Below are 24307 nucleotides of genomic sequence, written 5' to 3'. Positions count from 1 at the left end.
GGGGACTACCTTGACGGGGCTCCGGCGAACTCCGGCGGTCTCTGCGGGGTCCGGGTGAGGCTGCGGGGCGGCGGGCGGTGCGGCGCGGCGGCGGGGAGGTGTGGCGCGGTGGGCGAGGCGCGGCAGCGGTGCGGCTTGCGGCGTGCGGCGGCGGGGCTCGGCAGGCGGCGGGGTTGGCGGGTGGTGGCGGGGTGGGGGTGCGGGGCGGCGCTATTTAAAGGAGGGGGCTTGCTTGGGGGAGGGGCAAGGCGGCGCGGGAGAGTCCCGGACGGACTCGGCTTCAGGCAGCGGCGGCCTCCCGGTCTCCTGGAGGGAGACGAGGTGTGGGGAGGTGGGCCGGCTCGGCTGCGCTCCGGCCCAGTCGGGCGCTGGAGATTTTTTTTAAATAATTTCGCCGAAACTTAAATAAATCCTAGAAAATAAAATAAAAATCTAAAAATGCCAAAAAAATTCACCGTCTCAATAAAATATTTAGAACAAGACGAACATTTTCTTGGCCCTAAAATGCAATTTTGAAAAATGTGCAATTTTTCTAATTCAAATAAAATAGCAATAAACTCCAAATAAAATCAAATATTTGATTTTAATATTTTTCATCCAATATTTCATTTATTTTGGAGAAGTCATATTATCTCCCCTCATATATTTTAATATGAAATATTTTCGGAGAGAAAAATAATTGAAACCAAAAATCCTCGTTTCAATATTTGATAAAACTCAAATATGAAAACAGGGAAATCCCCAACTCTCTCCGAGGGTCCTTGAGTTGCTTAGGATTTCGAGGATCGCGAAACGAAATGCAGCAAAAATATGATATGCAGGAATGATCTATGTATAACATTCCAAATTGAAATTTTGGGATGTTACATTGGCATAGATCGAGATTAGGATTTGTCACTCTGATTGTCGGAGAGGTATCTCTGGGCCCTCTCGATAATGCACATCACTATAAGACTTGCAAGCAATGTGACTAATGAGTTAGTTGCATGATGATGCACTAGGAACAAGTAAAGAGACTTGTCGGTAACGATATTGAACTAGGTATGATGATACCGATGATCGAATCTCGGGCAAGTAACATACTGATGACAAAGGGAACAACGTATGTTGTTATGTGGTTTGATCGATAAAGATCTTCGTAGAATATGTAGGAGCCAATATGAGCATCCAGGTTCCGATATTGGTTATTGACCGGAGATGTGTCTCGGTCATGTCTACATAGTTCTCAAACCCCTAGGGTCCGCACGCTTAACGTTCGATGACAATTTGTATTGTGAGTTATGTGTTTTGATGTACCGAAAGTTGTTCGGAGTCCCTGATATGATCACGGACATGACGAGGAGTCTCAAAATGGTTGAGACATAAAGATCGATATATTGGACCATGTTATCCGAACACCAGAAGTGTTCCGAAAAGTTTTGGAGAAAACGGAGTGGTGGAGAGTTACCGCCCCCCCGGGAAGTTATTGGGCCTCATGGGCCTAGTGGTGGAAGAGAGGAGGCAAGCCAAGGTATGGCGCGCGCCCCCCTAGCCCAAACCGAATTGGACTAGGGCTAGGGGCTGGGCACCCTTTCCTTCTCTTCTCCCTCTCCTTCCTTCTTCTCCTACTTAGACTAGGAAAGGGGGGAACCTATTCCTACTATTCCTTTGAAGTTTAATGCGTTCCTATAGAAAGCTAAGTTGAAAGATGATGTAGCAACTACACGGACTAGGTCCGTAACTTGAGGATTATCCTCATTGCTGCACAAAAGAATTACGTCTTGGAAGCACCGCTAGGTGCAAAGCCCGCTGCAGGAGCAACACCAGATGTTATGAACGTCTGGCAGAGCAAAGTTGATGACTACTCGATAGTTCAGCGTGCCTTGCTTTACGGCTTAGAATCGGGACTTCAACAATGTTTTGAACATCATGGAGCATATGAGATGTTCCAGGAGTTGAAGTTAATATTTCAAGCAAATGCCCGAATTGAGAGATATGAAGTCTCCAATAAGTTCTATAGCTGCAAGCTGGAGGAGAATAGTTCTGTCAGTGAACATATACTCAGAATGTCTGGGTACCACAACCACTTGACTCAACTGGGAGTTAATCTTCCCGATGCTAGTGTCATTGATAGAGTTCTTCAATCACTGCCACCAAGCTACAAAAGCTTCGTGATGAACTATAATATGCAGGGGATGGATAAGACAATTCCCAAGCTCTTCGCAATGCTAAAAGCTGCGGAGGTAGAAATCAAGAAGGAGCATTGATACGTCTCCATCATATCTATAATTTTTGATTGTTCCATGCCAATATTCTACAACTTTCATACTATTTTTGGGACTAACATATTGATCCAGTGCCCAGTGCCAGTTCCTGTTTGTTGCATGTTTTTTTCGCAGAAAATCCATATCAAACGGAGTCCAAACGGTATAAAAACTGACGGAGATTTGTTTGGAATATATGTGATTTTTGGGAAGAAGAATCAACGTGAGACGATGCCCGAGGGGGCCATGAGGCAGGGGGCGCCCCAGGGGGTCAGGCGCGCCCTGGGCCCTCGTGGCCATCCCGTAATGCGGTTGGTGCCCTTCTTTCTCTGCAAGAGAGCTAATATTTAGATAAAAATCGTGTCCAAAATTCAGCCCAATCGGAGTTACGGATCTCTGGGAATTTATGAAACGGTGAAAGGGCAGAATCAGGAACAGAGAAACAGAGAGAGACAGAGAGAGACAGAGAGACAGATTCAATATCGGAGGGCTCTCGCCCCTCCCATTCCATGGAGGCCATGTACCAGAGAGGAAACCCTTCTTCCATCTATGGAGAAGGTCAAGGAAGAAGAATAAGAAGGGGGGCTCTCTCCCCCTCTCTTCCGCTGGCGCCGGAACACCGCCGGGGCCATCATCATCACCGCAATCTAGACCAACAACTTCACCGCCATCATCACCAACTCTTCCCCCCTCTATGCAGAGGTGTAACTACTCTTTTACCTGCTATAATCTCTACTTAAACATGGTGCTCAACGCTATATATTATTTCCCAATGATGTATGGCTATCCTATGATGTTTGAGTAGATCTGTTTTGTCCTATGGGCTAATTGATGATCGTGATTGGTTTGAGTTGCATGTTTTATTATTGGTGCTGTCCTATGGTGCTCTCCGTGCCATGCAAGCATGAGGGTTCCCCGTTGTAGGGTTTGCAATATGGTCATGATTTGCTTATGGTGGGTGGTGTGAGTGATAGAAACACATACCTGAGTAAGTAGGTTGTTTGCGTATGGGAATAAAGAGGACTTGATGCCTTATAATGCTATGGTTGGGTTTTACCTTAATGATCTTTAGTAGTTGCGGATGCTTGCCAGAGTCCCAATCATAAGTGCATATGATCCAAGAAGAGAAAGTATGTTATCTTATGCCTCTCCCTCAAATAAAATTGCAATAATGTTTACCGGTCTAGTTATCGATTGCCCAGGGTCAAATAACTTTCTTGTGTGACAACAAGCTCTTTACTAAAACTAACTTAGTTATGTCTTCATCTAAACAACCCCTACTTTTTATTTACGCGCTCTTTATTATCTTGCAAGCCTATCCAACAACACCTACAAAATACTTCTAGTTTAATACTTGTTCTAGGTAAAGCAAACGTTAAGCATGCGTAGAGTTGTATCGGTGGTCGATAGAACTTGAGGGAATATTTGTTCTACCTTTAGCTCCTCGTTGGGTTTGACACTCTAACTTATCGAAAGAGGCTACAATTGATCCCCTATACTTGTTGGTTATCAAGCATCAAGTGTTGATGGTCAACAAGACCACTAGTTTCAAGAAGAAGGGCAAAGGGAAGCAGGGGAACTTCAAGAAGAACGGCAAATAAGTTGCTGGTCAAGTGAAGAATCCCAAGTCTGGACCTAAGCCTGAGACTGCGTGCTTTTACTGCAAAGGGACTAGTCACTGGAAGCGGAACTGCCCCAAGTATTTGGCAGATAAGAAGGATGGCAAAGTGAAAGGTATATTCGATATATATGTTATTGATGTGTACCTTACTAATGCTCGTAGTAGCTCCTGGGTACTTGATACTGGTTTTGTTGCTCATATTTGCAACTCGAAACAGGGGTTGCAGATTAAGTGAAGATTGACTAAGGACGAGGTGACGATGCGCGTGGGAAATGGTTCCAAAGTCGATGTGATCACCGTTGGCACACTACCTCTACATCTACCTTCGGGATTAGTTTTAGACCTGAATAATTGTTATTTGGTGCCAACGTTAAGCATGAACATTATATCTAGATCTTGTTTGATGTGAGACGGTTATTCATTTAAATCAGAGAATAATGGTTGTTCTATTTATATGAGTAATATCTTTTATGGTCATGCACCCTTGATGAGTTGTCTATTTTTATTGAATCTCGATAGTAGTGATACGCATATTCATTTTATTGAAGCCAAAAGATATAAGTTTAATAATGATAGTGCAACTTATTTGTGGCACTGCTATTTAGGTCATATTGGTGTAAAGCGCATGAAGAAACTCCATGCTGATGGGCTTATGGAATCACTTGATTATGAATCACTTGATGCTTGCGAACCATGCCTCATGGGCAAGATGACTAAAACTTTGTTCTCCGGAACAATGGAGCGAGCAACACACTTATTGGAAATAATACATACTGATGTAGGCGGTCCGATGAGTGTTGATGCTCGCGGAGGGTATCATTATTTTCTGACCTTCATAGATGATTTGAGCAGATATGGGTGTATCTACTTGATGAAACATAAGTCTGAAACATTTGAAAAGTTCAAAGAATTTCAGAGTGAAGTGGAGAATCATCGTAACAAGAAAATAAAGTTTCTACGATCTGATCGTGGAGGTGAATATTTGAGTTACGAGTTTGGTCTCCATTTGAAACAATGTGGAATAGTTCCGCAACTCACGCCACCCGGAACACCACAGCATAATGGTGTGTCAAAACGTCGTAACCGTACTTTATTAGATATGGTGCGATCTATGATGTCTCTTATTGATTTACCGCTATCGTTTTGGGGTTATGCTTTAGAGACAGCTGCATTCACATTAAATAGGGCACCATCTAAATCCGTTGAGAAGACACCATATGAATTGTGGTTTGGCAAGAAACCCAAGTTGTCGTTTCTTAAAGTTTGGGGCTGTGATGCTTATGTGAAAAAGCTTCAACCTGATAAGCTCGAACCCAAATTGGACAAATGTGTCTTCATAGGATACCCAAAGGAAACTTTTGGGTACACCTTCTATCACAGATCTGAAGGCAAGATATTCGTTGCTAAGAATGAATCCTTTCTAGAGAATGAGTTTCTCTCGGAAGAAGTGAGTGGGAGGAAAGTAGAACTTGAAGAGGTAACTGTACCTGCTCCCTTATTGGAAAGTAGTTCATCACAGAAATCAGTTCCAGTGATTCCTACACCAATTAGTGAGGAAGCTAATGATGATGATCATGAAACTTCTGATCAAGTTACTACCGAACCTCGTAGGTAAACCAGAGTAAGATCCACACCAGAATGGTACGGTAATCCTGTTCCGAAGGTCATGTTACTTGACCATGACGAACCTACGAACTATGAGGAAGCGATGATGAGCCCAGATTCCACAAAATGGCTTGAGGCCATGAAATTTGAGATGGGATCCATGTATGAGAACAAAGTATGGACTTTGGTTGACTTGCCCGATGATCGGCAAGCCATAGCGAATAAATGAATCTTCAAGAAGAAGACTGGCAGTGACGGTAATGTTACTGTCTACAAATCTCGACTTGTTGCGAAAGGTTTTCGACAAGTTCAAGGAGTTGACTATGATGAGACATTCTCACCCGTAGCGATGCTTAAGTCCGTCCGAATCATGTAAGCAATTGCCGCATTTTATGATTATGAAATTTGGCAAATGGATGTCAAAACTGCATTCCTTAATGGATATCTTAAAGAAGAGTTGTATATGATGCAACCGGAAGCTTTTGTCGATCCAAAAGGTGCTAACAAAGTGTGCAAGCTCTAGAGATCCATTTATGGACTGGTGCAAGCATCTCGGAGTTGCAATATATACTTTGATAGTGTGAGCAAAGCATATGGTTTTGTACAGACTTTTAGAGAAGCCTGTATTTACAAGAAAGTGGGTGGGAGCTCTGTAGCATTTCTGATATTATATGTGGATGAAATATTGTTGATCGGAAATGATACTGAATTTCTGAATAGCATAAAAGGATACTTGAATAAGAATTTTTCAATGAAAGACCTCGGTGAAGCTGCTTATATATTGTGAAGGAAATATGCCCTAGAGGCAATAATAAAGTTGTTGTTTATATTTCCTTATATCATGATAAATGTTTATTATTCATGCTAGAATTGTATTAACCGGAAACTTAGTACATGTGTGAATACATAGACAAAATGAAGTGTCCCTAGTATGCCTCTACTTGACTAGCTCGTTAATCAAAGATGGTTAAGTTTCCTGACCATAGACATGTGTTGTCATTTGATGAATGGGATCACATCATTACAGAATGATGTGATGGACAAGACCCATAGGTTAGCTTAGCATAAATGATCGTATAGTTTTATTTCTATTGCTTTCATCATGACATATACATGTTCCTCTGACTATGAGATTATGCAATTCTCGAATACTGGAGGAATACATTGTGTGCTATCAAACGTCACAACGTAACTGGATGATTATAAAGATGCTCTACAGGTGTCTCCGATGGTGTTTGTTCAGTTGGCGTAGATCGATATTAGGATTTGTCACTCCGATTGTCGGAGAGGTATCTCTGGGCCCTCTCGGTAATGCACATCACTATAAGCCTTGCAAGTAATGTGACTAATGAGTTAGTTGTGGGATGTTGCATTACAGAACAAGTAAAGACACTTGCCGGTAACGAGATTGAACTAGGTATGATGATACCGATGATCGAATCTCCGACAAGTAACATACCAATGACAAAGGGAACAACGTATGTTGTTATGCGGTTTGACCAATAAAGAACTTCGTAGAATATGTAGGAGCCAATATGAGCATCCAGGTTCCACTATTGGTTATTGACCGAAGATGTGTCTCGGTCATGTCTACATAGTTCTCGAACCCGTAGGGTCCGCACGCTTAACGTTCGATGACGATTTATATTATGAGTTATGTGATTTAATGTATCAAAAGTTGTTCGGATTCCCGGATGAGATCACGGACATGACGAGGAGTCTCTAAGTGGTCGAGATGTAAAGATCAATATATTGTAAGGCTATATTCGGACATCGGAAAGGTTCCGAGTTACCCTGGTATTTTTCGGAGTACCGGAGAGTTACGGGAATTCGTCGGGGGAAGTAGTGGGCCTTAATGGGCCATACGGGAAAGGAGAGAAGAGCCTCAGGGGTTGGCCGTGCGCACCCCCATGGCAAGTCCGAATTGGACTATGGAGGTAGTGGCGCCCCCCTCTCTTTCCTTCTCCCTCTCCTACTCCTTCCCTCTCTCCCCTCTTGGAAAAGGAAGGGGACTCCAACTAGGATTGGGAATCCTAGTTGGACTCCCCCAATAGGTGCGCCCCTCCTAGGCCGGCCTCCTCCTCCTCCCTCCTTTATATACGTGGGCAGGGGGCACACCAAAGGCACTCCAAGATTTGTCTTAGTCGTGTGCGGTGCCCCCCTCCACAGTTACACACCTCGGTCATATCATCGTAGTGCTTAGGCGAAGCCCTGCGTCGGTAACTTCATCATCACCGTCACCATGTTGTCGTGCTGAAAAAACTCTCCCTCAGCCTCAACTGGATCAAGAGTTCGAGGGACGTTGCTGAGCTGAAGGTGTGCAGATCGCAGAGGTGCCGTGCGTTTGGTACTTGGATCGGTTGGATCGCGAAGACGTTCGACTACATCAACCACGTTACTAAACGCTTCCGCTTTCGGTCTACGAGGGTACGTAGACACACTCTCCTGTCTCGTTGCTATGCATCTCCTAGATAGATCTTGCGTGATCGTAGGTAAATTTTTTGAAATATTACGCTCCCCAACATATTGGGCATCAAGATCTATAGAGATAGATCAAGACGCTTAATTGGACTTTCACAAAGCACGTGCCTTGATAAAGTTTTGAAAAAGTTCAAAATGGATCAAGCAAAGAAAGGGTTCTTGCTTGTGTTACAAGGTGTGAAGTTGAGTCAGACTCAATGCCCGACCACTACAGAAGATAGAGAGAAAATGAAAGGCATTCCCTATGCCTCAGCCATAGGTTCTATCATGTATGCAATGTTGTGTACCAGACCTGATGTGTGCCTTTCTATTAGTTTAGCAGGGAGGTACCAAAGTAATCGAGGAGTGGATCACTAGACAGTGGTCAAGAACATCCTGAAATACCTGAAAAGGACTAAGGATATGTTTCTCGTTTATGGAGGTTACAAAGAGCTCATCGTAAACGGTTACGTCGATGCAAGCTTTGACACTGATCCGAATGACTCTAAGTCAAAAACCCGATATGAATTTTTATTGAATGGTGGAGCTGTCAGTTGGTGCAGTTCTAAGCAGAGTGTCGTGGCGGGATCTACGTGTGAAGCGGAATACATATCTGCTTCGGAAGCAACAAATGAAGGAGTCTGGGTGAAGGTGTTCATATCTGATCTAGGTGTAATACCTAGTGCATCGGTTCCAATGAAAATATTTTGTAACAATACTGCTGCAATTGCCTTGGCAAAGGAATCCAGATTTCACAAGAGAACCAAGCCCATCAAGAGATGCTTCAATTCCATCCGCGATCAAGTCAAAGAGGGAGATATAGAGATTTGCAGGATACATACGGATCTGAATGTTGCAGACCCGTTGACTAAGCCTCTCTCACGAGCAAAACATGATCAGCACCAAGACTCCATGGGTGTTAGAATCATTACTGTGTAATCTAGATTATTGGCTCTAGTGCAAGTGGGAGACTGAAGGAAATATGCCCTAGAGGCAATAATAAAGTTGTTATTTATATTTCCTTATATCATGATAAATGTTTATTATTCATGCTAGAATTGTATTAACCAAAAACTTGATACATGTGTGAATACATAGACAAACAGAGTGTCCCTAGTATGCCTCTACTAGACTAGCTCGTTAATCATAGATGGTTATGTTTCCTAGCCATAGACATGTGTTGTCATTTGATGAACGAGATCACATCATTAGAGAATGATGTGATGGATAAGACCCATCCGCTAGCTTAGCACTATGATCGTTTAGTTTATTGCTATTGCTTTCTTCATGACTTATACATGTTCCAATAACTATGCGATTATGCAACTTCCGAATACCGGAGGAACACTTAGTGTGCTATCAAACGTCACAACAGAACTAGGTGATTATAAAGATGCTCTACAGGTGTCTCTGATGGTGTCTGTTGAGTTGGCATAGATCGAGATTAGGATTTGTCACTCCGATTGTGGGAGAGGTATCTCTGGGCCCTCTCGGTAATGCACATCACTATAAGCCTTGCAAGCAATGTGACTAACGAGTTAGTTGTAGGATGATGCATTACGGAACGAGTAAAGAGACTTGCCGGTAACGAGATTGAACTAGGTATGATGATACCGACAATCAAATCTCGGGCAAGTAACATATCGATGACAAAGGGAACAACGTATGTTGTTATGTAGTTTGACCAATAAAGATCTTCGTAGAATATGTAGGAGCCAATATGAGCATCCCGGTTCCGCTATTTGTTATTGATCGGAGATGTATCTCGGTCATGTCTACATAGTTCTCGAACCCGTAGGGTCCGCACGCTTAACGTTCGATGACGATTTGTATTATGAGTTATGTGTTTTGATGTACCAAAAGTTTTTAGGGGCCCCGGATGTGACAACGGACATGACGAGGAGTTTTGAAATGGTTGAGACATAAAGATTGATATAATGGACCATGTTATTCGGACACCGGAAGTGTTCTGGGTAGTTTCGGATAAAACCGGAGTGCCGGAGGGTTACCGAACCCCCCCCCCCCCCCGGAGGTTATTGGGCCTCATGGGCCTAGTGGTGGAAGAGAGGAGGCAGGCCAAGGTGTGGCGTGCGCCCCGTGCCCAAACTGAATTGGACTAGGGCTAGGGGGGCGCCCCCTTTCCTTCTCTTCTCCCTCTCCTTCCTTCTTCTCCTACTTGGACTAGGAAAGGGGGAACCTATTCCTACTAGGAGTAGGATTCCCCCCTTGGGCGCCCCTTGTGGCCGGCCGGCCTCCTCCTCTCCTCCTTTATATACAGGGGAGGGGGCCCATAGACACACAAGTTGATCTTTAGCCGTGTGCGGTGCCCCCCTCCATAGTTTTACACCTCGGTCATATTGTCGTAGTGCTGAGGCGAAGCCCTGCGTCGGTAACTTCATCATCACCATCAACACGCCGTCGTGCTGATGGAACTCACCCTCGGCCTTAGCTGGATCAAGAGTACGAGGGACGTCATCGAGCTGAATGTGTGTAGATCGCGGAGGTGTCGTGCGTTAGGTACTTGATTGGTTGGATCGTGAAGACGTTCGACTACATCAACCGCGTTAGTAAACTCTTCCGCTTTCGGTCTACGAGGGTACGTAGACACATTCTCCCCTCTTGTTGCAATGCATCTCCTAGATAGATCTTGCATGATCGTAGGATTTTTTTGAAATATTGTGTTCCCTAACAAAAGTGTTCTCCGTGAGTATGCACCATTGCTACAGTTCTTCATTTCGAGACACCTCGTGATGATCGGGTGTGATAGACTCTACGTTCACATACAACGGGTGTAAAACAGTTTTGCACATGCGGAATACTTGGGTTAAACATGATGAGCCTGGCATGTACAGACATGGCCTCAGAACACTGGAGACTGAAAGGTCGAACATGAGTCATATAGTAGATATGATCAATATGGAGATGTTCACCATTGATGATTACCCCATCTCACGTGATGATCGGACATGGGTTAGTTGATTTGGATCATGTATCACTTAGACAACTAGAGGGATGTTGTTTTAACTGGGAGTTCATTAGTAATTTGATTAATTGAACTTTAATTTATCATGAACTTAGTCCTAATAGTATTTACAAATTATATTGTAGATCAATAGCTCGCGTTGTAGCTTCCTTATGTTTTTGATATGTTCCTAGAGAAAACAAAGTTGAAAGAAGATAGTAGCAATGATGCGGACTGGGTATGTGATCTGAGGATTATCCTCATTGATGCACAAAAGAATTATGTCCTTGATGCACCGCTGGGTGACAGACCTATTGCAGGAGTAGATGCAGACGTTATGAACGTTTGGCAAGCTAGATATGATGACTAGTTAATAGTTTAGTGCACCATGCTTTAAGGCTTAGAAATGGGACTTCGAAAATGTTTTGAATTCCACGGAGCATATGAGATGTTCCAAGAGCTGAAATTGCTATTTAAGACTCATGCCCGTGTCGAGAGGTATGAGACCGCTGACAAGTACTTTGCCTATAAGATGGAGGAGAATAGCTCAGCTAGTGAGCATGTGCTCAGAATGTCTGGGCACTACAAATTGCTTGAATCAAGTGGGAGTTAATCTTCCAGATAAGATAGTGATTGACAGAATTCTCTAGTCACTATCACCAAGCTACTAGAACTTCGTGATGAACTATAATGTGTAAGGGATAATGGAAAAGATTCCTGAGCTCTTCGTGATGCTAAAATCGGCGAAGGTAGAAATCAAGAAAGATCATCAAGTGTTGATTGCTAACAAGACCACTAGTTTCAAGAAAAAGGGCAAAGGAAAAGAAAAGGGAACTTCAAGAAGAATGACAAGCAAGTTGCCACTCCCATGAAGAAGCCCAAAGATAGACCTAAGCCTGAAACTAAGTGCTTCTACTTCAAAGGGAATGGTCAGTGGAAGCGGAACTACCCCAAATACTTGGCGGATAAGAAGGATGGCAGAGTGAACAAAGGTATATTTGATATACATGTTATTGATGTGTACTTTACTAGTGTTCATAGTAACCTTAGGGTATTTGATACGTCTTCAACGTATCTATAATTTTTGATTGCTCCATGCTATATTATTTACTATTTTGGACATTATTGGGCTTTATTATCCACTTCTATATTATTTTTGGGACTAACCTATTAACTGGAGGCCCAGCCCAGAATTGATGTTTTTTTGTCTGTTTTAGGGTTTCGAAGAAAAGGAATATCAAACGGAGTCCAAACGGAATGAAACCTTCGGAAATGTGATTTTCTCATCAGATAAGATCCAGGAGACTTGGACCCTCCGTCAAGAAAGCCACGAGGCGGTCACGAGGGTGGAGGGCGCCCCCCCAGGGCGCGCCCCCCAGCCTCGTGGGCCCCTCGAAGCTCCACCGACGTACTTCTTCCTCCTATATATATCCATGTACCCCCAAACGATCAGATACGGAGCAAAAAACCTAATTCCACCACCGCAACTTTCTGTATCCACGAGATCCCATCTTGGGGCCTATTCCGGAGCTCCACCGGAGGGGGCATCGATCACGGAGGGCTTCTACATCATGATCCAAGCCCCTCTGATGAAGTGTGAGTAGTTTAGTTCAGACCTATGGGTCCATAGTTAGTATCTGGATGGCTTCTTCTCTCTTTTTGGATCTCAATACAATGTTCTCCCCCTCTCTCATGGACATCTATTCGATGTAATCTTCTTTTTGCGGTGTGTTTGTTGAGACCGATGAATTGTGAGTTTATGATCAAGTCTATCTATGAATAATATTTGAATCTTCTCTGAATTCTTTTATGTATGATTGTTTATCTTTGCAAGTCTCTTCGAATTATCAGTTTGGTTTGGCCTACTAGATTGGTTGTTCTTGCCATGGGAGAAGTGCTTAGCTTTCGGTTCGATCTTGCGGTGTCCTTTCCCAGTGACAGAAGGGGCAAGAAGGCACGTATTGTATCGTTGCCATCGAGGATAACAAGATGGGGTTTTTATCATATTGCATGAAACTATCACTCTACATCATGTCATCTTGCTTAAGGCATTACTCTGTTTTTAACTTAATACTCTAGATGCATGCTGGATAGCGGTCGATGAGTGGAGTAATAGTAGTAGATGCAGGCAGGAGTCGGTCTACTTGTCTCGGACGTGATGCCTATATACATGATCATACCTAGATATTCTCATAACTATGCTCAATTCTGTCAATTGCTCAACAGTAATTTGTTCACCCACCGTAGAGTACTTATGCTCTTGAGAGAAGCCACTAGTGAAACCTATGGCCCCCGAGTCTCTTTCTCATCATTAATCTCCATCACTTTATTATTGCTTTGCTTTTTTACTTTGCTTTTACTTTTTACTTTGCATCTCTATACCAAAAATACCAAAAATATTATTTATCATCTCTATCAGATCTCACTTTTGTAAGTGAGCGTGAAGGTATTGACAACCCCTAAGCATGTTGGTTGCGTTGAGCTATTGTTTTTGTGTAGGTACGAGGGACTCGCGTGCAGCCTCCTACTGGATTGATACCTTGGTTCTCAAAAACTGAGGGAAATACTTACGCAACTTTGCTGGATCATCCTCTCCTCTTCGGGGAAATCAACGCAGTGCTCAAGAGGTAGCAATAAGAATTTATGGCGCCGTTGCCGGGGAGGTTCGTGCAAGTCAAGATTTGACTCCCGATAATGAGCCATTTCTGGCGCCGTTGCCGGGGAGTCTGCGCAAAATTCAACATACCAAGTACCCATCACAATCCCTATCTCCCGCATTACATTAGTTGCCATTTGCCTCTCGTTTTTCTCTCCCCCCCCAATTCACCCTTGCCATTTTATTCGCCCTCTCTCTCTATCCTCCCTCTCCCTCTCTATTTGCCTCTTTTTGCCCGTTTGCCTTTTGTTTGCTTGTGTGTTAATTTGCTTGTTCGTCGCGATGGCTCAACATAATACTAAATTGTGTGACTTCACCAATACCAACAACTATGATTTCCTTAGCACCCCGATTGCTCCTCTTACCAATGCTGAATCTTGTGAAATTAATACTGCTTTGCTGAATCTTGTCTCGAAAGATCCGTTCTCCGGCCTTCCTAGTGAAGATGCCGCTACCCATCGTAATAGCTTCGTTGATTTGTGTGACATGCAAAAGAAGAAAGATGTGGATAATGCTATTGTTAAATTGAAGATATTTCCTTTTTCTCTTAGAGATCGTGTTAAAGCTTGGTTTTCATCTTTGCCTAAAAATAGTATTGATTCATGGAACAAGTGCAAAAATGCTTTTATCTCTAAGTATTTTCCTCCCGCTAAGATCATCTCTCTTAGAACCGATATTATGAATTTTAAGCAACTTGATCATGAACATGTTGCACAAGCTTGGGAGAGAATGAAATTAATGACACGTAATTGCCCTACTCATGGTTTTAATTTGTGGATGATTATACAATTTTTTATGCCGGATTGAATTTTGCTTCTAGAAATCTTTTAGATACGACCGCGGGAGGCACTTTTATGGAAATCACTTTAGGAGATGCTACTAAACTCCTAGATAATATTATGGTTAATTATTCTCAATGGCATACTGAAAGATCTATTAATAAAAAGGTGCATGCGATAGAAGAAATTAATGTTTTGAGTGGAAAGATGGATGAAATTATGAAATTATTTGCTAATAAGAGTGTTTCTTCTGATCCTAATGATGTGCCCTTATCTACTTTTATTGAGAATAATAATGAATCTATGGATGTGAATTTTGTTGGTAGGGACAATTTTGGTAACAACGCGTATAGAGGAAATTTCAATCCTAGGCCTTATCCTAGTTATCCCTCTATTAATTATGGTAATTCCTACAACAATTCTTATGGAAATTATAATAAGATGCCCTCTGATTTTGAAAGTAATATTAAAGAATTTATTTCTTTGCAAAAGAATTTTAATGCTATGATTGAAGAAAAATTGCTTAAGATTGATGATTTGGCTTGGAACGTTGATAGAATTGCTCTTGATGTTGATTCTTTGAAACTTATCTCTATTCCACCTAAGCATGATATCAATGAGTCTCTCAAATCCATGAGAATTTCCATTGACGAGTGCAAAGAAAGAACCGCTAGGATGCCGGCTAAGAAAGATGCCTTTATAAAAGCGTGTTCTTCTAGTTCCTATGAAAATAATGATGAAGATCTAAAAGTTATTGATGTGTCCCCTATTAAATCTTTGTTTTGCAATATGAATCTTGATAATGATGGGACTGAATATGATCCACCTTTACCTAGAAGGCGTTCTAAGAATTCAGAATTTGTTGATCTTGATGCTAAATTTGATAAAAGTGGGATTGTAGATATTAAAACCCTAGATGTTGCTAAACTCACTATTACGGATTTCAAGGAATTTAACTATGAAAATTGCTCTTTGATTGATTGTATTTCCTTGTTGCAATCCGTGCTAAATTCTCCTCACTCTTATAGTCAAAATAAAGCGTTTACTAAACATATCGTTGATGCCTTGATGCAATCTTATGAAGAAAAACTTAAATTCGAAGTTTCTATCCCTAGAAAACTTTATGATGAGTGGGAACCTACTATTAAAATTAAAATTAAATATCATGAGTTTTATGCTTTGTGTGATTTGGGGGCTAGTGTCTCTACTATTCCCAAAACTTTGTGTGATTTGCTAGATTTCCGTAATTTTGATGATTGCTCTCTAAACTTGCATCTTGCAGATTCCACTATTAAGAAACCTATGGTAAGAATTAATGATGTTCTTATTGTTGCAAATAGGAATTATGTGCCCGTAGATTTTATCGTTCTTGATATAGATTGCAATCCTTCTTGCCCTATTATTCTCGGTAGACCTTTCCTTAGAACGGTTGGTGCAATTACTGATATGAAGGAAGGAAATATTAGATTCCAATTTCCATTAAAAAAGGGCATGGAACACTTCCCTAGAAAGAAAATAAAATTACCACATGAATCTATCATGAGAGCCACTTATGGATTGCCTACCAAAGATGGCAATACCTAGATCTATTCTTGCTTGTTATGCCTAGCTAGGGGCGTTAAACGATAGCGCTTGTTGGGAGGCAACCCAATTTTATTTTTATTCCTTGCTTTTTTCTCCTGTTTAGTAATAAATAAATTATTTATACTCTGTTTTGGTTGTGTTTTTTGTGTTTAATTAGTGTTTGTGCCAAGTAGAACCATTGGGAAGACTTGGGGAAAGTCTTGTTGAACTTGCTGTAAAAAACAGAAACTTTAGCGCTCACGAGAACTGCTGTCATTTTTATTTGGAGAGTGATATTTAGTTAATTCTTTTTGCAGATGATTAATAGATAAATGCCTCACGTCCAGCAATTTATTTTAGAATTTTTCTGGTTCCAGATCTTGCTCTAGCTACATATTACTACAGACTGTTCTGTTTTTAACAGATTCTGTTTTTCGTGTGTTGTTTGCTTATTTTGATGAATCTATGGATAGTAAAATAGTTTATAATACATAGAGAAGTTGGAATAAAGTAGGTTTAAAACCAATATAAATAAAGAATGAGTTCATTACAGTACCTTGAAGTGGTCTTTTGTTTTCTTTCGTTAACGGAGCTCACGAGATTTTCTACTTTAAGTTTTGTGTTGTGAAGTTTTCAAGTTTTGGGTAAAAGATTTGATGGATTATGGAACAAGGAGTGGCAAGAGCCTAAGCTTGGGGATTTCCATGGAACCCCCAAGATAATCTAAGGACACCCAAAAGCCAAAGCTTGGTGATGCTCCAGAAGGCATCCCCTCTTTCGTCTACTTCTATCGGTAACTTTACTTGGAGCTATATTTTTATTCACCACATGATATGTGTTTTGCTTGGAGCGTCTTTTATGATTTGAGTCTTTGCTTATTAGTTTTCCACAATCATCCTTGCTGTACACACCTTTTGAGAGAGCCATACATAATTTGTAATTTGATAGAATACTCTATATGCTTCACTTATATCTTTTGAGCTATATAATTTTGCTCTTGTGCTTCACTTATATCTTTTAGAGCACGGTGGTGGATTTGTTTTATAGAAACTATTGATCTCTCATGGTTCACTTAGATTATTTTGAGAGTCTTAATAGCATGGTAATTTGCTTAATAATAATATGCTTGGTATTCAAGATTTGTAAAACTTTCTTTTGAGTGCGGTGAATACTAAGAAAAAATTGATGCTTGATAATTGTTTTGAGATATGAGGATGGTGATATTAGAGTCATGCTAGTTGAGTAGTTGTGAATTTGAGAAATGCTTGTGTTAAAGTTTGTGATTCTCGTAGCATGCACGTATGGTGAACCGTTATGTTATGAAGTCAGAGCATGATTTATTTATTGATTGTCTTCCTTATGAGTGGCGGTCGGGGACGAGCGATGGTCTTTTCCTACCAATATATCCCCCTAGGAGCATGCGCGTAATACTTTGCTTTGATAACTTCTAGATTTTTGCAATAAGTATATGAGTTCTTTATGACTAATGTTGAGTCCATTGATTATACGCACTTTCCTTCCTTCCACCATTGCTAGCCTCTCCCATATCGCACACTTTTAGTCGGTATGATACTCCCACCAAATACCTTCCTCAAAACAGCCACCATACCTACCTATCATGTCATTTCCATAGCCATTCCGAGATATATTGCCATGAAACTTTCCACCGTTCTGTTCATTATGACACGCTCCATCATTGTCATATTGCTAGCATGATCATGTAGTTGACATCGTATTTGTGGCAAAGCCACCGTTCATAATTCTTTCATACATGTAACTCTTGATTCATTGCATATCCAGGTACACCGCCGGAGGCATTCATATAGAGTCATATTTTGTTCTAAGTATTGAGTTGTAATTGTTGAGTTGTAAGAAAAATAAAAAGTGTGATGATCATCATTTTTAGAGCATTGTCCCAAGTGAGGAAAGGATGATGGAGACTATGATTCCCCCACAAGTCGGGATGAGATTCCGGACGAAAAAAAAGAGGCCATAAAAAAGAGAAGGCCCAAAAAATTGAGAGAAAAAGAGAGAAGGGACAATGTTACTATCCTTTTACCACACTTGTGCTTCAAAGTAGCACCATGATCTTCATGATAGAGAGTCTCTTATTCTGTCACTTTCATATACTAGTGGGAATTTTTCATTATAGAACTTGGCTTGTATATTCCAATGATGGGCTTCCTCAAAATGCCCTAGGTCTTCGTGAGCAAGCGAGTTGGATGCACACCCACTTAGTTTCTTTTTACTGAGCTTTCATATACTTATAGCTCTAGTGCATCCGTTGCATGGCAATCCCTACTCACTCAAATTGATATCTATTGATGGGCATCTCCATAGCCCGTTGATACGCCTAGTTGATGTGAGACTATCTTCTCCCTTTTTGTCTTCTCCACAACCACCATTCTATTCCACATATAGTACTATATCCATGGCTCACGCTCATGTATTGCGTGAAGATCGAAAAAGTTTTGAAAATGTCAAAATTATGAAACAATTGCTTGGCTTGTCATCGGGGTTGTGCATGATTTAAATACTTTGTGTGGTGAAGATAGAGCATAGTCAGACTATATGATTTTGTAGGGATGGCTTTCTTTGGCCATGTTATTTTGAGAAGACATAATTGCTTTGTTAGTATGCTTGAAGTATTATTATTTTTATGTCAACATGAACTTTTGTCTTGAATCTTTTGAATCTGAATATTCATACCACAATTAAGAAGATTTACATTGAAATTATGCCAAGTAGCACTCCGCATCAAAAATTCTGTTTTTATCATTTACCTACTCGAGGACGAGCAGGAATTAAGCTTGGGGATGCTTGATACGTCTCCAATGTATCTATAATTTTTGATTGCTCCATGCTATATTATCTACTGTTTTGGACATTATTGGGCTTTATTATACACTTTTATATTATTTTTGGGACTAACCTATTAACCAGAGGCCCAGCCCAGAATTGTTGTGTTTTTGCCTGTTTTAGGGTTTCGAAGAAAACGAATATCAAACAGAGTCCAAACGGAACAAAACCTTCGGAAACGTGATTTTCTCATCAGATAAGATCCAGGAGACTTGGACCCTCCGTCAAGAAAGCCACGAGGCGGTCACGAGGGTGGAGGGCGCCCCCCCCCCCCCCTAGGGCGCGCCCCCTGCCTCGTGGGCCCCTCGAAGCTCCACCGACGTACTTCTTCCTCCTATATATATCCACGTACCCCCAAACGATCAGATAAGGAGCCAAAACCCTAATTCCACTGCCGCAACTTTCTGTATCCATGAGATCCCATCTTGGGGCATGTTCCGGAGCTCCGCCGGGGGGGGGCATCGATCACGGAGGGCTTCTACATCATGATCCAAGCCCCTCTGATGAAGTGTGAGTAGTTTAGTTCAGACCTATGGGTCCATAGTTAGTATCTGGATGGCTTCTTCTCTCTTTTTGGATCTCAATACAATGTTCTCCCCCTCTCTCATGGACATCTATTCGATGTAATCTTCTTTTTGCGGTGTGTTTGTTGAGACCGATGAATTGTGAGTTTATGATCAAGTCTATCTATGAATAATATTTGAATCTTCTCTGAATTCTTTTATGTATGATTGTTTATCTTTGCAAGTCTCTTCGAATTATCAGTTTGGTTTGGCCTACTAGATTGGTTGTTCTTGCCATGGGAGAAGTGCTTAGCTTTCGGTTCGATCTTGCGGTGTCCTTTCCCAGTGACAGAAGGGGCAAGAAGGCACGTATTGTATCGTTGCCATCGAGGATAACAAGATGGGGTTTTTATCATATTGCATGAAACTATCACTCTACATCATGTCATCTTGCTTAAGGCATTACTCTGTTTTTAACTTAATACTCTAGATGCATGCTGGATAGCGGTCGATGAGTGGAGTAATAGTAGTAGATGCAGGCAGGAGTCGGTCTACTTGTCTCGGATGTGATGCCTATATACATGATCATACCTAGATATTCTCATAACCATGCTCAATTCTGTCAATTGCTCAACAGTAATTTGTTCACCCACCGTAGAGTACTTATGCTCTTGAGAGAAGCCACTAGTGAAACCTATGGCCCCCGGGTCTCTTTCTCATCATATTAATCTCCATCACTTTATTATTGCTTTGCTTTTTACTTTGCTTTTACTTTTTTACTTTGCATCTCTATGCCAAAAATACCAAAAATATTATTTATCATCTCTATCAGATCTCACTTTCGTAAGTGACCGTGAAGGGATTGAAACCCCTAAGCGCGTTGGTTGCGTTGAGCTATTATTTTTGTGTAGGTACGAGGGACACGCGCATAGACTCCTACTGGATTGATACCTTGGTTCTCAAAAACTGAGGGAAATACTTACGCTACTTTGCTGCATCATCCTCTCCTCTTCGAGGAAATCTAACGCAGTGCTCAGGAGGTAGCAGTATTTGATACCGGTTCAGTTGCTAAGATTAGTAACTCGAAACAGGAGTTGCAAAATGAACAGAGACTAGTTAAGAGCGAAGTGATGATGTGTGCTGGAACTGATTCCAAGGTTGATACGATCACCATCACACACTCCCTCTACCTTCGGGTTTAGTGTATAACCTAAAATAAATGTTATCTGGTGTTTGCATTAAGCATGAATATGATTAGATCATGTTTATTGCAATATGGTTATTCATTTAAGTTAGAGAAAAATTGTTGTTCTATTTACATGAATAAAACCTTCCGCGGTCATACACCCAAGGTGAATGGTTTATTGCATCTCGATCATAGTGATACACATATTCATAATATTGATGCCAACTAGGTGGGTGGTGTGTGGGACATAAATTTCCTTGTCATTGGCTCTAAGCCCGATCTTGTCATAGACCAATGTTTGGTCATTTGAGATTGATAGTTTCTAAATACGATCCAGCATCTCATTAAGGTGAGACAGTTCCTCGAGGTCCATGGCCTGGCCATAGGCCGGGCTGATCTGAAGTGTAAGTTGTGGGTCGCTTGACGCAACCTCAACGTGTTGTTTGTCCATGGCTGACTCATGGCCAACAAGGGGGGTTAGATCCGAGGTTAGTGCCGGAGCCAAGCTCTGGCTTGTGCCGAGGTCAAGGCCTGAGGGGGGGACAAGGTCCACACCCGAGTCTGAGCCTGGCGTGATGACAAACGACTCCGTGCCCGAGGTTGGACTCACTTTGGGATCCGATCTGTAGTTTGGGTCGGAGGTTGGCTCAGGGGTCAAGCCCGAGGGCCGGTGGGCTATCGATCCGGCCCGGCATCCAACCAAAGATGACGAGATCGCCGCATGAATCCGCGGTGTATTCCAAACTCCCAAATGTAACAACCCGGCCCGGAGTGAAATTCACATAACAATGCCGCCGAATGCAAACAGTTGGCCGGGGACGAAGATGTCACTGTAGCAGGTGTTGCAGTTGCTCTGCAGATGAGCCATTAATCCTTTGTCGATCGCACAAGCGGTACTCCCAATGAAAGCACCAATGTCTATACTAAAATTGGCAGACCTGAGGGTAGGGGTCTCGAGCTATGGATCTCGGGTCTGTGGGTAATAGGGGACGAAGGAGACAATATTTACCCAGGTCCGGGCCCTCTCGGAGAGGTAATACCCTACATCCTGCTTTGATCGCATTGATGATTGTGTATCGAGTACAGGCTTGATCTACCTCGAGATCGTAAGTTGTATTCTAACCACATGGCTAGATGGTTATACTTGTGACCGCCCCCCATGGACTAAACCCCTCATCTTATATAGACGATGGGGGTTATCTAGGGTTACACATGGTCTGTCGCCAATCTAGGGATAAACATGTCGGCGGGCAATGATGTCCTTGGAGTACACGCCAAGTCTTCGGCATAGTCCATCTTGATCACACCGAAGTGCGTGGCTGCCGGAGTCCTTCCTTATGAGAACGGTGGGACAGCTAGGTTGGTACCCCCTAGTCCAGGACACCATGACTTCATGAAAAAAAAACTATAACTAAAGGGGTGAAATGACGATAGAACCCGTTGCTCAGAGAAGACAAGTGATTTGTTTGACCAGTTCCAGCTGTTGTTACAGCTATATGTCTGGTTAGGGAGGCTGAGATTGAACTCATAAGACCTAGTCTTCACTTTATTCCCCTTGAGCTAAGGTCACTATAGACCTCACCCAATCACTCAGGTAAGTCTTTAAGGTAGACTTTCAAACCTTCATAGACTCCGTTCACCGACAATCCATAAACTCTTGGGTGCTTGGAACGCAACACCTAACAGGCTAGAAGTTCAAAGTCTTCAAGTGTAACAAGTCTTCGGTTCACTTAGAACAGAATGTCTTCAGTGATGCTCAATCATTTTGGGTTGTGGGTGTTTGGGTTTTTCCTCGCAGGAAAATTCTCACAAAGGCTTCAGAGGTGGGTTGCTCTCAAACGATAAAAGCCATGCAATAACTCGGATAACCGTCAACTTATGGTAGGGGAGGTGGTGATAACCCACAAGTATAGGGGATCGCAACAGTTTTCGAGGGTAGAGTATTCAACCCAAATTTATTGATTCGACACAAGGGGAGCCAAAGAATATTCTCAAGTATTAACAATTGAGTTGTCAATTCAACCGCACCTGAACGACTTAATATCTGCAGCAAAGTATTTAGTAGCAAAGTAATATGGAAGTAACGGTAATGGTGGGAAAAGTAACAGTACAGTTTTGTAGTGATTGTAACAGTGGAAATGGAAAAGTAACTAAGCAAAGATCAATATGTGAAAAGCTCGTAGACAATGGATCAGTGATGGATAATTATATCGGATGCGATTCCGCATGCAACAGTTATAACATATGGTGACACAGAACTAGCTCCAGTTCATCAATGTAATGTAGGCATGTATTCCGAATATAGTCATACTGTAACACCCTCGATGCGACTATAGCTCCCACGTGTCGAGGCACGACTTAGAGACATAATCGCATTGAAGGCATATGTCGCAAGTGAGGTAATCGTCACACAACCCATGTAATACATAAGGGAAAGAGATACATAGTTGGCTTACAATCGCCACTTCACACCATTACATGAATAAACATTACATCAATCAAATACACTCATGGTCCGACTACGGAACCAAAATAAAAGAAGAACCCCAAATGCGACAAAGGTCCCTGATCGACCCCAACTGGGCTCCACTACTGATCAACTAGAACGAAACAACACAAAGGACAAGGTCGTCATCGAGCTCCTCCTGAGCTTGGTTGCGTCATCTGCACGAACTCATCGGCACCTACAAGCTGGTTTTGGAAGTATCTGTGAGCCACAGGGACTCAGCAATCTCACACCCTCGCGATCAAGACTATTTAAGCTTATGGGTAAGGTAAAGGTATGAGGTGGATGTCACACCCTAGCTAGTTCATGCATTAGAGTGTTGCATCATATTTATTCTTTCATCACAAACCTGAAATGGGGATGACAGAACCCCCAGTCCCCTCTGAAACCAATTAGGGTTTACTAAAAACTTTTTCAATGAACTTGAAATGCCCTTCTAAAATGCCCATCATTTTTGTCTTGGTTCAGAACCTCTGCCAAAAGTGATGCACATTTTCCTAGGCCATCTTAGGGTTTGTGAATTAAATCATAAATATTTGAATTTGGGCATTTAAAATTATGTAAAATATTTAAATGCTCAAATATCTCCAAAGTAAAATGTTTCATGTTGGAAATAATCCAACTATGGACCAGGAGTAGTTTGGTGATTTTAGGAGTTGCCTAAGTATTTTTATTAATTCAACAAAGTTGCAGAAGTATTAAAAATACAGAAAACAGAGAAAAATGGAAAAACTTACCTGGCGCCAGCACCCGGCCCACCTGCCGGCCCAGCCCAGCGCCGCTCCAGCGAGCTGCTTGCCGGCCAGGCAGGCAGGCAGGTGCCCGACGGCGACCGCAGCGCACGCCACGCACCTGCTCGCCGCCTCGCCGCTCCCCTCGCCCGGTGACGTCGTGGATCGCTCCCCCTCTCTCCCCCGAACCCCCCAGACACCCCCTCTCCTCTCCAGCTCCTCCCCCTCGCGCTCCCCCGCCATGACCGACGCCACCACCGCCGTGCCTACGTCGTAGCCGTGCTCCCCGCCGCCCGTGCGTCCTCTCGTCGTGTCCAGGAGCTCCGCCACTGTCCACTTCATCGAGAAAGCCGAGCCCCGAGCGCTCGCAACGCCCGAGTCCACCGCAACGACCTCGCCCGAACCGCCGTCGCCGGAGATCCCCTTCAACGCCGTCGTCGCTCCGGTCCGTCCCCGGCCGCACCAAGGGCTTCGTCGAACTCCCTGTGAGCTTAGCCATCTTCCCCTCCCCTCTTTACTTGCTCCCGAGCCGTGTAGCGACCTCCCGGAGCTCAACCGCACCCACCACTGTGGAGCTCGTCGCCGACGTGCTCCCGGTCACCCTCCGGCCACTCCACGGTGTCCATCATGCTC

This window comes from Triticum aestivum, chromosome 2A (assembly GCF_018294505.1).
Source record: "Triticum aestivum cultivar Chinese Spring chromosome 2A, IWGSC CS RefSeq v2.1, whole genome shotgun sequence".
In the NCBI taxonomy this organism is placed as follows: Eukaryota; Viridiplantae; Streptophyta; class Magnoliopsida; order Poales; family Poaceae; genus Triticum; species Triticum aestivum.
The sequence above is the reverse complement of the archived record's forward strand: the minus strand, read 5'-3'. Positions refer to the sequence as shown.